This window comes from Cupressus sempervirens, chromosome 10 (genome assembly GCF_028749045.1).
Source record: "Cupressus sempervirens isolate cs-2001-9-10 chromosome 10, ASM2874904v1, whole genome shotgun sequence".
Taxonomy (NCBI): domain Eukaryota; kingdom Viridiplantae; phylum Streptophyta; class Pinopsida; order Cupressales; family Cupressaceae; genus Cupressus; species Cupressus sempervirens.
The window spans coordinates 864,532,243-864,545,282 of record NC_143127.1 but is presented as its reverse complement, the minus strand read 5'-3'; positions in this window follow the sequence as shown (position 1 = coordinate 864,545,282).

Sequence of the window (13,040 nt, the reverse complement as noted above, 5' to 3'; positions counted from 1 at the left end):
AAGTCCCAGAGGTCTAGATTTTACCCTTGACTACTCCTTTGGTTTCAGAGGTCCTTCTTAGTAATTTGGGCCCTGCTCTTCAATTGGTTGAGGATGAGTCTATAACTTCTTTACCCCCTCCTCCTAAGGTTATCCCTCTTCTTACAACCACTCAAAAAAAAATGTTGGATGAGTCTGTTATTTCCCTCCATTCTTCCTCCTCGACCTCCTCAAATTTGGCTAAAGCTATGCCCTCCTTGGATAACAGTTTGGGTATTTCTTTAGTTCTACCTTTCCCTAAATCTATTTTTGGGGATGGTTGTATATTGTTGATTATGGGTCCTTTGAGATCTAATCTCCCAAATATTCTTTGGGATGCCAACATTTTTTTAGAGAATGACATTATTGAGGAATGTTAGTGGAAAAAGGTTGATAAGAAGAACAAAAAAGCATATAAAATTGATGTTGGGAAAGGTAAACAAGGCATGCTAACATGCAAGAGAATTGGCCCCTTAACCAAGGGATATATGATGGGAAATCATGAGGCTCTTGTTGTTAAGGATAGTCCTAAAGTGAAGGTCAAAGCCTTGTTTATAGGGATGGTGTAGCTTTAGAAGGTTGTTATTTTAGCATTGTATTTTATTTTTGTTAGGATTAACCTCAAACAAAAATAACAGTTACATGCAAATATAACCAATACCAAAAAATAGTAGATTGCATAAAAGAGAACACAAGATACCAAGATATAATACGGTTCATCCAATCCCTGGGCTACATCCACCAACAATAAGTCTAATATTATTATTATCCAGTGATTACAACTTGATTACAATTTGCAATCCCTTATAGCTCAATACCACCGCAAGAAGCTACAATATCACTATTCATTATAAAATCCCTAACCCTAAACCTTTTTATACAAGTTTTTTTCACTTACAAAATTAGGGCTAAAATAATAGAAAATAGTAGCCGACACCTTTTACAATATAAGGGCATTTTTGGCTTTATTGCGACAAGAAGCACACCTGGGGCATTTCCCTAGGACCCTATAGGGGTGCTACCCCTTGACCTCATCTTGGGGGCACTGCCTCCAAAGCCCCATAGAAATAATCTAGAGGGAAATTGTGCCAAATAAACCTCTAAGTCTGATTAGGCTCCACATCAAAATAATTTTTATAATGGCTAGAATACTATCTTGGAATGTTAGGGGTTTGAATAGTCACCTGAAGCAACATATGTTGAAGAGTGCTCTTCAAGATCTCAAAGAAAATATTCTACTAATACACAAGACAAAAATTAATATAGATTGTATGGAAAGGGTAGTGAAGTTTGTATGGCCAGGTGGCTCTTGGATTTCTTAGAATTCTCAAGGTTCTTTGGGAGTTCTTTTTGTCATATGGAATGTGTGTAAGTTGTAAGGTACTCTCCTATACTCCTCAAGTAACAATATTATTATTGCTTTCCAAGATCTAACTTTTGGGTGCACATGGAATTTAATTAATATGTATGCCTCGAATAACCAAGGACAAAGGAAACTTCTTTGGAAAAACCTTGTAAATCTTATTAACAATGATGACTCTAAATGGATGGTTATTGGTGATTTTAAATCTCCCCTCTATCCTTCTAAAAAAGTAGGGGGTAGTGAAGACTTTTTTGAAAGAATGTTGGATTTAGGGGAATTTTTCCTAGATTCAAGTCTTAATGATATAGGCCTTAGGGGGTCTAATTTAACATGGAATAATAGAATAAAATGTTATAGCTTTATCCAAGGGAGGCTTGACAGGGAAACTATCTCATCAAACTGGAAAAATATGGATGATTTTCTTTTGGAAGCCAAACCCTAAACTAGGCCAGATCACAATGCTCTTCTCCTAGAATGGAAAGCTACAAAATAGGTGGCAGGTGCCTTTAGATTTGAGAATATGTGGCTCTATAAAAAAAACCTTTAGAGATCTTATATGCACTTAGTGGGATAAGCTAGCTAAGTCGTCCCCAATGATTAACATTGAGATGAAATTGAGGGTTGTTAGGAATAAAGTCAGAAAGTAGAACAAGATTTCATTTGGAAACATCTTTGATACTAAAAGGATCTTAGAGGGAAAGTTGGCTAAGGTTTAGAGGCTTCTAGAAAGGAATCATATTGATCTTATCTTGAGTATGCAGTAAAGTTCCCTTAGAGACCAATGGATATCTCTCTCCATCCAAAAAGAAACCTTTTGAAAATAGAAATCCTATATCTAATGGCCAAAGGAGGAAGATAGAAATAGTAGGGTTTTTCACCAAACTACTTTGAAACATAGAAGTCAAAATCATATTAGATCCCTAATTTTCTCCAAAGGGGAGGAGGTAAAGTAAGAGGAGGAAATCAACATCGAAGTTATAAACTTATTCATTCAAAATGGACCAAAAAATCAAGGAATGGATGACCCTAAAGACCTTTTTGGGTGTATCCCCCTATCTATTTTTGATGAAGATAATGTTTTGTTGACTACATGGGTTAATAGACAAGAATTTATATGTTTCTTTTTCTTTCCATTCTTTGACGTCCCCAAGTCCAGACGAGTTTCCTCTTACTTTCTTCCAAGAATATTGGGATATTATTGGAGAAGGTGTTTTTAAGTTTGTCTACCACTTCTTTAGAATGGGGGTTATGGAAGAGTTATCCAATCAGACTTATATTTCCCTAATTCATAAATTGAGAGGTCCTTCCTTGATGAAGGACTACCGGCCTATAAGCTCGTGCAACATTACTTACAAGATTATTGCTAAAGTCCTAGTGAACAAAATGAAATCTATGTTGGATAAATTGGTCTCTAAAAACCAGAAAGGCTTTTTTGGAGGTAGAAACATTATGGATGTTGTTATAACTACTCATGAACATATGCATTCAATGAATGTTAACAATAAGGCAATGATGACTCTCAAATTAGACATCTCCAAATCTTATGACAGAGTTAAATAGTCCTTAGACAAGGTTCTAACTAAATTTGGGGTTAAAGGAAATTTTCATAAAATGATCATGAGTTGTGTGACCTCTACTAAATATGTTGTCTTGGTTAAGGGAAAACCCATTAGGTTCTTTTCTACATTGAAGGGGTTGAGGCAAGGAGACCTCCTTCACCTTATTCTTTTTATCCTAGTACTTGAAGTTCTTGGTAGGAACCTTTCCAAACTTTCCCATGCTAATGCTTTCTCGAGTGTTAAAGTGGCCTCTAGACTTCCTAAGTCCACTCATCAACAATTATCAGCAAAACACCAAATGTTGCTTCTCAAGGCTTAAAAGGGCATGTAGAAATGATGTCGTGCTGACATCATCAAAATGCAAGTTTAAATTTCATGGCCATATGGCTGTCATAGGCATAAAAAAAAAGATTTGACCTGCTAACATGGCAGATCCAATGGGCGTGGACTATGCATGATTAGAGAATGACTTGTTATGATGATGTTTTACTACAATGGGTAGAACCCAATGAATGAGAGCAACGGTGTTGGTGGTCTTCAAAGGCCGCAAGCTGTGACTAGAAATGGCGTTGTGGTGGCTGTCCAATTGGTTTGGATGGGTTTCGATGGTACTTTTTTGAATTTTTTTATTTTTTATTACAACACATATATATGAATATGCATATTTTTACCAAACTTTCACAAAAAAAAGGTGTACCCAAAATTTTTTTTTTTTTTTTTAAATTTTTTTTTTTTTAAAGAAAATTTGAAGAAGAGAGAAGATGAGATTTTTTTTTTTTAAATTATTTTTTTAAAAAAAAAAAAATAAATAAACTTAAAAATGGCCAAGATCCCACAAGAAGAAGTAGATGGAATAGAAGAAGAATATAGACAAGAAGAGGAAGAAGAATTCAACGTGCTCCGTCCACCTATAAGCTTGAAAAATTAGAAAACACTCTAAATCACATTAGCATGTTTGCAAAGAACCCGTGAAGTGGGTCCCACCGGGCGTGCCAAAATGTATCACCTATTTTAGTAGAGTAAAATGAACACTAATCTATAAAAAGCATTCTCAATACTAAAAAACAAATAAACACTTAAGATAGGACCAAAGAAGACAAAATTGAGGAAAGTAGACCAAAGATGGTAAACTCCTCAAGTGCTTCTCATGATGACGAAGCTATGTCCTTGATGGATAGTGGATGTATGCTCACGATGTGCTCAAGCTCCAAATGGATGAGTGATAATCAAATATGAGTGTGGATGAATGATTCAACAATGAAGGTATGGAGGGTTTTCAGCATTATAATAGTATTTTGGTAGTTTTTAGGCTCTCAAAATAGCATTATAAGTTTGTTTCAAAAGTGGATGATTTTAGTGAAGGGAGAGGCTTCTATTTATAGGCCAAGGGGTGGAAGGATGGACAGTCAGGATGCAAGGATGGCAAGATGGTAAGGGAGGGCTAGGATGCACTCAAAGGGGAGCACATGGATTGTGCTTGTTTAAAGCCAATTAGGAGGTGACACATGTCACAAGGTGATTGGATGTGAGAGGGTAGGATATGGGTTGGTCAAAGGAGTAATGAGGGAGGTTGAGCCATAAATGGGGATGGTTGGGTCAAATAGAGATGGTTGGGTCATAAATAAAGATGGTTGGAAGGAGGATGAGATTGTTGACTTTGGCTTAGAGGTGGTTGGGAGGAGGATGAGATTATTGACTTTGGCTTAGAGGTGTTTGGGAGGAGGATGAGATTATTGACTTTGGCTTGGGTTAGCAAGTCTTAACCCTTGCTTAAGTTGTGCACATGATTAGAAGAGGGATTAGGATTAGCTTAGGAGTTGGCTAACCTTGTTTAGGGAATGTGACAAGGTTAGGAGGGGATTAGGATTAGAATTGACATCTTCTAGAAGAGTCTAGGCTTTTAGGATGAGGATAAATAAGATTTTTTAGAAAATAAATAAAGTTTTATTTATTTCAAGAGTTTAGGTTGAGGAAATATTTATTAAAATATTTTTAATAAATATGAGGATTAATATTTAATCTTAATTAAATATTTTGAGTTGGGATTAGGGGTAGGAAATGATGGGATTAGCCTTTAATCAAAATTAAAGAAGGATTTAGAAGATTTTGGAAGAGGTTAGTGGTCTTAAGGAAATTGGCCAAGTTTTGGACAAAAAATAAATAAATTATTTATTTTGGGATTTTTGGTCAATTTATTAATTAAATAATTAATAAATAAGGAAATGATGTTTAAATAAGATTTAAACATTTTTGGGAGGGATTCCTTAATTAAATATTTTTAATTAAGATAAAGGGATTTAATGGCATAAAAAATAAATAAATAAATTAAATAATTAATTAATTAATAAATAATGATGTCATCAGGGATTTTTTTCAGAAAATAAAAATACTTTATTTTCTAAAGGATTTTTAGGTGTCTACACCCACAAGATGATGTACTAATATATAAATTCCTTGTTAGAGGATAGACCTTATTAGGAGTCAATAAAAACATTCAGTCCATATCAATCCCTATTAGCAAACTTTGAATCCCTATTAGGAGATTCTGACCCTGTTAGGAGTTGTGCCAACCTTGTTAGGATTTATAAAAGCTAGATGGACCCATTTTCACAACAGCTTCAAGGGAAAGACCAATGAACCCACTATCCAAATGATATTTGTATTATTCCTTGCAGAATAATAGAAATGAACTATACTATTACTTCATCTTCCTCTTTCCTATCAGCCAAATTGTTGCTTCTTCTACTAATCTTGATACTAGATTACCAACTTCGCATTCAAAAATCCCTTGGATTGCTTACTTGCATTTATCAAATACTTTGCTCTTGTTTGCGCACTTCACACTTTTTCAACACACAATTCACTTACTTGATACACTTGAAACAAGGAAAATATCCTTCCCTTATACCAAGTCCTCAAAACAATTCCTTGAGTTTCCTTGAGGCTCTCCCAATTAATTATAATAGGACTACATTAATATAATTAATTATTTCATAATTACACAACATTGTTGGCTCATAGTCTTTGCAAATTCTCACATGTATGACATCAAACCTTGCGTACTCATTGATATCATCATCATATTCACATTTCACAATTCCATCTATGTTAGGAGATCATTAGTAAACTTGGACCTATTTTTCAAAGCTTTTCTATCAAAATTATGACTCAAAAATGTCAAAACTTACCATCACTAAACTGTAGTCAAAAGTTTGATGACCAAGACAAGTGTCAATATATCAACGACAAAAACTGTTGAAAATTATTGCCATCATTGTCCCATGGTAGTGCTAGAGAACTAGTTTGAAATGTTGAACAATCAATGCCTATGGGAGATGGTTCGACGGGTAGTCCACATCATCAATGGTAGGAGGTGTCAAACAATCGATGACCTGGAGATATGTAGTGACGGATTTTTCATACTCTTGACAACAATATCCATTGAACTATCGACTACTTGTAGTGATGTTTCAATGAGTTCGTTATACCATCGATGACAGTAAACATCAAAATAGCAATGGTAGCTAGAGTTTTAAAAATAATAATAATGTAGTAGCAAGAAAATTTCTATAAAATAATTGATATTGAAATCATTTGTTGACTGATTGTTCTTCACACCAATCTATTGATTAATTGATTTACTTTATGATTATTGTTTAAAGTTTTCACATGTTGAAAGACCTTGCCTATTTTTCTAATAAAATATACAATTGGATATTGAGGATGATGTATCTATAAGATTTCAATAAAAAATAATATTTTCATGTTTTCTTTTTGTACAAACTTGGCGAAGGTTGAGACATGAACCTTAGTAGAAGTAAAGGAGGTTTTCTCATATATTGATCAAGGAAGGTCTATGGTAACACATATAATGTTAGATAATATGATTGTTCCACTCCCCAATGGAGATGTTGATGTGTCCATGTTAAAGAAGTTTTTCAATTGATCAATGGAAGATTTGAGACTGAGGTTATAATTTTTTTCTACATTCTACTTTCCCTCTCCCACATGGTTGCAAACATGAGATGATTCTCTAATTCCAGTATAAGCATTTGGATGTTTCTCAAAGTTTCTCTTTAAATGGAAACGATAAATATTTTCTTCTACTGTCTAAAAATTTTCTCACAACAAGTATGAAATTGAGAGAAAGACATGATTTGATGATTTATTATTTTGAATGCTATCTTTAATAGGCAATACAAGACGAAAAACTATCCATTCTAATGACAATTTTTGCACTAAACTAACTAGAGTCTCAAAATTGAACTAACTAAAATATTGTTCATCCTTATCAAATTTTCACAATCCATATCAATGTTATTTTTTGTTTTAGGGTTTAGCATCAAAATCTCATATCACACTACATGATCTATCATTAGCATGCAAGAGAGCCAAGGATAAGAAACTATTGCTATTGTGATATGCCAACATTCCTTTCCATAAGAAACTATTGCTATAAGATATTGATAATAACAAAGATATTATAAGAAACCTAAAGCAAACAAACTTAGAAGATTAATATAACTTAATGCAATCAAATACTTTTTCCTCCTTGGTGGACAAGTGTGATACATAATCTCTTGTGAGAGTAGCTCCATGTCTGCATACAACTTATAGAGAAAGCAACATGTTATAAATCATAATACTTATGTTAAGGCCATTTTAAGGCATTCACTTGGAACCTTCTATGTTCACCCACTAAAAGTAAGTACCATGTTGGGGACTTCAAAGTTCGAGCATCCCCTTGATCTGCAATAATGACAATAATGCATGTGAGAGTCAATAATGACATGACAAAAAATAAGCTGTAACTAAAATGCTTTTAACAGGTTTAGTTTGAGCTTCACTTGGTTTCAAGAATCCTTTCATATTATCTACTTAATAAGTCCAACTACGTGAAGGTGGAAGCTCATTTGGCCTCCCTCTACCAAATAATCACTCTAAATTCCCCATTAACAACTAAATAAGTATTTCATTCATTCATTTTAGAAGTATATCATTGAATCATTATAATCACATAACATATATTAACATGACCTAAAATTAATTAATACATATAAACATTCATCAATAATTTGTGAACACATCAATCATTATATTCACATATCATTCATTAACATGACATATAATTCATTAATAACTATAAATATTCATCAATAATTCATGAACATGCCAATCATTATAATCACATAACAATATTCAATAACATGATATAAAATTCATCAACATTCATTAAAATCCATCAACATTCATTATCAATAAGCAACATTCATAAAAATCCACTAATAAGCAACATTCATCATCATAAAAATGCATTAATAAGGAACATTCATAAATATCCATCAACACATTCATAATCAAACAAGGTTTTTAATGTTCATTTCTTTTTTCTTTTTTTGAAGATGGAGGCTAATAGGCACATCCGAACAATCTTCGCCATCCTATGGCTCTTGTGGTTTTTATCTTACGACATGAGGCTTCCTCTTCTTTCGTTGAGGAAAAGGCTGATGCACCTCTACAATAAGAAATAAATGGGTTTAATTCTAAACTTTTTATTTTATGTTATAAGTATTTCATTAATCTAAATAACATAACAGGGATTTTTCTTTACTTGATAGTACCACATCATCTACTATCACATTTTTTAAGCCCCAACCTCAACATGCTCAACACTAACATCACACTCTACATACTCAAAAAATATCACATAAAGGTTACACCAATAGCAATTTAAGATGTTAAATTTTATTAATAATTACATGATTAATTTGAAATAGAAATTGAATATGTAATGCCCCATCCAGAGATCCTTGAAACAAGGATAGATAAAAGCCAAACAACTTTTTTGTTTCAAGTATGGAAATACATAACAACCAACATACAAAGATCACAAAGATTGCAACAAAAGACTAACCAAACAACCAAACACCAAAGATCTCCAAGTATCACCACTAACCAAAACATAAACAAGAAAACAACAGAGACCAGCCATGGTCTCACACACATCGAGGGTGAAAAAGAAGCACAACTCAACTATTGAACACCATGTTGAAAGAAAAATGCTAACTCCTGAAAATTTGTTAAATCTAAAATCCTAAAGCCTTGAAATTTGGTTAAGTCTAAATTTTTGAAGCCCTAAAATTTCCTAGAATCTTTATCGTAGCTCACATAGGTTTGGAACCTATCTCAAAAGATTCATTGCATTTATTAAAATATATACTAGAATGATATATTTTAAACCCCATAGGAAATCTATTTTGAACTAGGAAGGTGTAAAACATGATAGGGTGTCCAAATCCAACCTCTAAAATTTCCCTAGCCAAGCCTAGATACCCCTTATTTTTTGCATGAGAACAACATACTAACATATTCTCGCATGAGGATGTGCAATAAACCACATAATAAACTACCCTTCATGCGAGGAAGTGCACCAAATGGCATGAAGAAGTGCACCAAAGTGGTGTAGGATTTCATGCGAGAAAGTGCTAAAGGCCACGTGAGAAATCCCAACACACCACATGAGATCTTGCATTCTCATGTGAGAAAGTAAGATTTCATGCAAGAAAGTACAATTTTGCATGAGGATACACATTAGAAAGCCAGAAAAACTAAAGCAAAAAAGCTAAGGAAATTATTTCCTCCACATCGGGGAGTACCAGATCCACATATCGAGGAAAGACACTCAATCAAAACTACTAGATGAAAAATTACATCTAACCATCCAACATAGCATTGAAGGGAAAATAATTGAAAGGAACATCGCAATGTATAGAAATAGCATCACAATAAACTAAACAACCAAACTAAGTACATGGTTCCTCCAAACCATAATACCATCATTGGTCCTAGCCATCCCTCATGCATAACATCCCAAATTATTGACTAGGTCTTCAGATCTATCATATGAGGAGATCACTACTAAAACATGCTACAACATAAGAAGAAGGAAATATAACATGCTAGAAGTAAAACATAAGATAATCCTACAAATCAAACTCATCACTTAACCGCTAGTAAATTTGGACCCAGTTTTTTACCAATTTTGGTCTAAAATTTGACCAAGGTTTGTTGTTATTTTACTCGTCAAAATTTCAACCAAATTGTAGGTTGGTCACAATTGTAACAAATACATTTGTTGAAATGTTTTTGTTTTAGCAGAAACAAAAGCATTTCAATGAATGTATTCATTGAAATTTTGACAAACCTGCAATTTGGTCAAAATTTTGAAGAGAAAAATAGCGACGAACCTAAGTCAAAATTTCAACAAAATTGGTTAAAAATTGGGTCCAAATTTACTAATGAACATATGCTAAATATCATAACAAGGAAATCTACCAAAGCTAACATCATCTAAACATGATATACAAGCATTCCAATGAAAGCATAAATCACAAGATAGCATACTCCAGAACTTGAAGTGCCAAGTGAAAATATCCAGCAATGGTCACACTGGGATAATAGACTATATCTGTACACCAATCCCTAGTAGCGGTATAGGTAGCTATGCCTTCCAACCATGTAGAACCCGCAGGTCCACTCTTGCCATGCTGATGGAGATAATGATCCAACCACAAACACACATAAAGAAAACATCCATGGCTAACACTCACGCTAGAAAATAAGAGAACTAAAACCAAGATTAGAGACAATGCATAAAATATAGGTCTTGGTCAAAGACTTAATGGGCAAGTAGGGGCTGGCATCATGGAGAGTTGCTTGGCATTGAAAAGCCCAAGCTAGTATTGGTAGCATCAATTTCCCAATGGAAGGCACACAATTCTGGCATCATCAACTTCCCAATGGAAGGTGCACAATCCACATTTTAATTATCTTAATTTTATTACCACCCAATATTTTAATTTAGTTATCACTTATATAAAACTTCCTCTAGCAACCAATGAGAAATAGTCACTGGGTTGCAAGATAGAAGCCCCTCCATGTGCTACCCTACCCTGCCCATGATCATCCAACGATGAGTGCCCTTAGGCATGTATATTCCCAACCCAATCTCAAATGATCATAACTCCATTGAAGTACAAACAGGAGATTGAGCCTCATAAGTTAGTTGACAATGTATGTGTACATACTCATGTGTGGCACACCACCATCACAAAGATAATAACACAAGGACAAGATGAGAACACAATGCAAAATATCACTCAACCAAAAATAGTTCAAGAGGATGGATGTAACATGCATCCCAATGCAACATAAAAGTGCAACAACGAGTAGACTGACATCCAAATGGATGATCCAAGTCCACAACCAACATCATGCCAAGAAAACTCGAGAAAATGGGGTGGAACACAAAATGAGGTAAAAACTAGAAAAAATTGAAATTAAAACTCATTTGGTCTTTGGGCACAAAAACCCCAAAAATCTAATAAAATTTGGGTTCAGAAACTGTATGCAAAAATGGCCAGCATAACAAAATGAAACCCCAAACCCCCTATTGGTCATTTTTTTCCCTACGCCTTCATAAAGTCATCTTACTTTGGGTTTCTGGTCTTGTGTATAAAATAGGGTTTGATATCATCAAACTCTATTTTCAAAATTCATGCCCTAAGAGTGCCCTCTAGGTCATGAGAGTGTCATCTCATAATTAAGTGGGAGAAAGTTTATTTTTAAGAAATAAAAATCAATCTTATTTTTGTGGTAACCTTTTCAAGTTTTTCTTGGGCCTTCATAATAATAATATTGCACAATCAGATCTCTTTAAGATCTATGGTGGTCGCTATATCACATTGAAGGATTTTGGTCACTTTATCATAAGTGACATAGAAACCAAATATATTATCACCCTTGAGGCCTAGTTAATTTTTAACATAAGTTTCATAGCTTTTACCCAAACCATTGGATCTTCTCACATCAACGGAGGTCACTATGTCACGACTAGAAAGTGGGGAGGTTCCGCCGAAAGCGACATAGCGCCTTCCCATAAAAGTAAAAAATGTTGGGACTAGAATCAGATATGGTGTTGAATCTTCTACATCATAAAGTGGCCCTGGTAGCTGGTGAATTTTCAGAATATGTCAGACGTAGTAAAGAAGGAGTTGGGATGTAAATTGATTTTCTTTCTTTTCATGGTGATGTTTTACCCTAGAAATATGGTGGTTTCTATGTCATGATCAAGAAATTTTTCCTTTCTGCCAGAAGTGACATAATGCCTTCTCGTAAAAGTCAAAAATAGTAGGAATAACATTTTAGATAGATGATGTAAATTTTATTTGTCATCAACAAGCCACGTAATCATTGTGGAATGTCAAAAGTCATGAATGAAGACTAAGCAATAAGAAAGTGTTAAATCACCATGCCAAATTTTTCAAATTACAAAGAGGTCCCTATTTCATGACTAGAAAATTATCATTTCTGTTGGAAGCAACATAGCACCTTCCCTTTAAATCTAAATACAGTGCAATATGAAAAAGGAGATGGTTTCATAAAGTTAATTAATACATACACTTTGCCAACATGTCAAGGTGATGTCTTGTCATGTATTACGTGGATTTGCACTTAGAAAGGAAGCATGTGATTAGTCGAAGCTGTCAAATCAAAGATGTATCAATGGTAGGCATTAAGTCACTATTGAAAGTTGCTTGATGTTTATACCATGCAATATGGTGAGAAAAGGAAAGAACATATGGACACACCACAAATTAAGTAAGATAATCATAAATTCCTCACTGTATGATTACAAGTGCATCAACGGTTGGCGCTAGGTCACTATGAAGAGTTGCTCAGTATTTAAGCATAGTGACATAGCAAGAAGGTGAAACATGTTCGTGAGTGCTAGTGGGTCTAGGTCAAATTGCTAGTGGCAAAAGGCTTACATGGAGAAATTCTAGTTGGTTGACTGCCAACCTGGCAAGTGGGAAAATGAATCATCCACAATCTTTTTCCTTGATCATTGGATTTTTTGCTATCAATGGTGTGTTTTAAAAAAATAGAAGGTGATGCCACCCTATTTTTTTGCCTTACAATTCATTTATAAAGCTTGAAGACTCCCCGTGTGAACTAGGAATAGAGTATATTACAAAGATTTTTGCCAGTTCTTCTCCATGCAAACAAATCTTTAGATTTCTAGAGAGCTCCAAGCCATT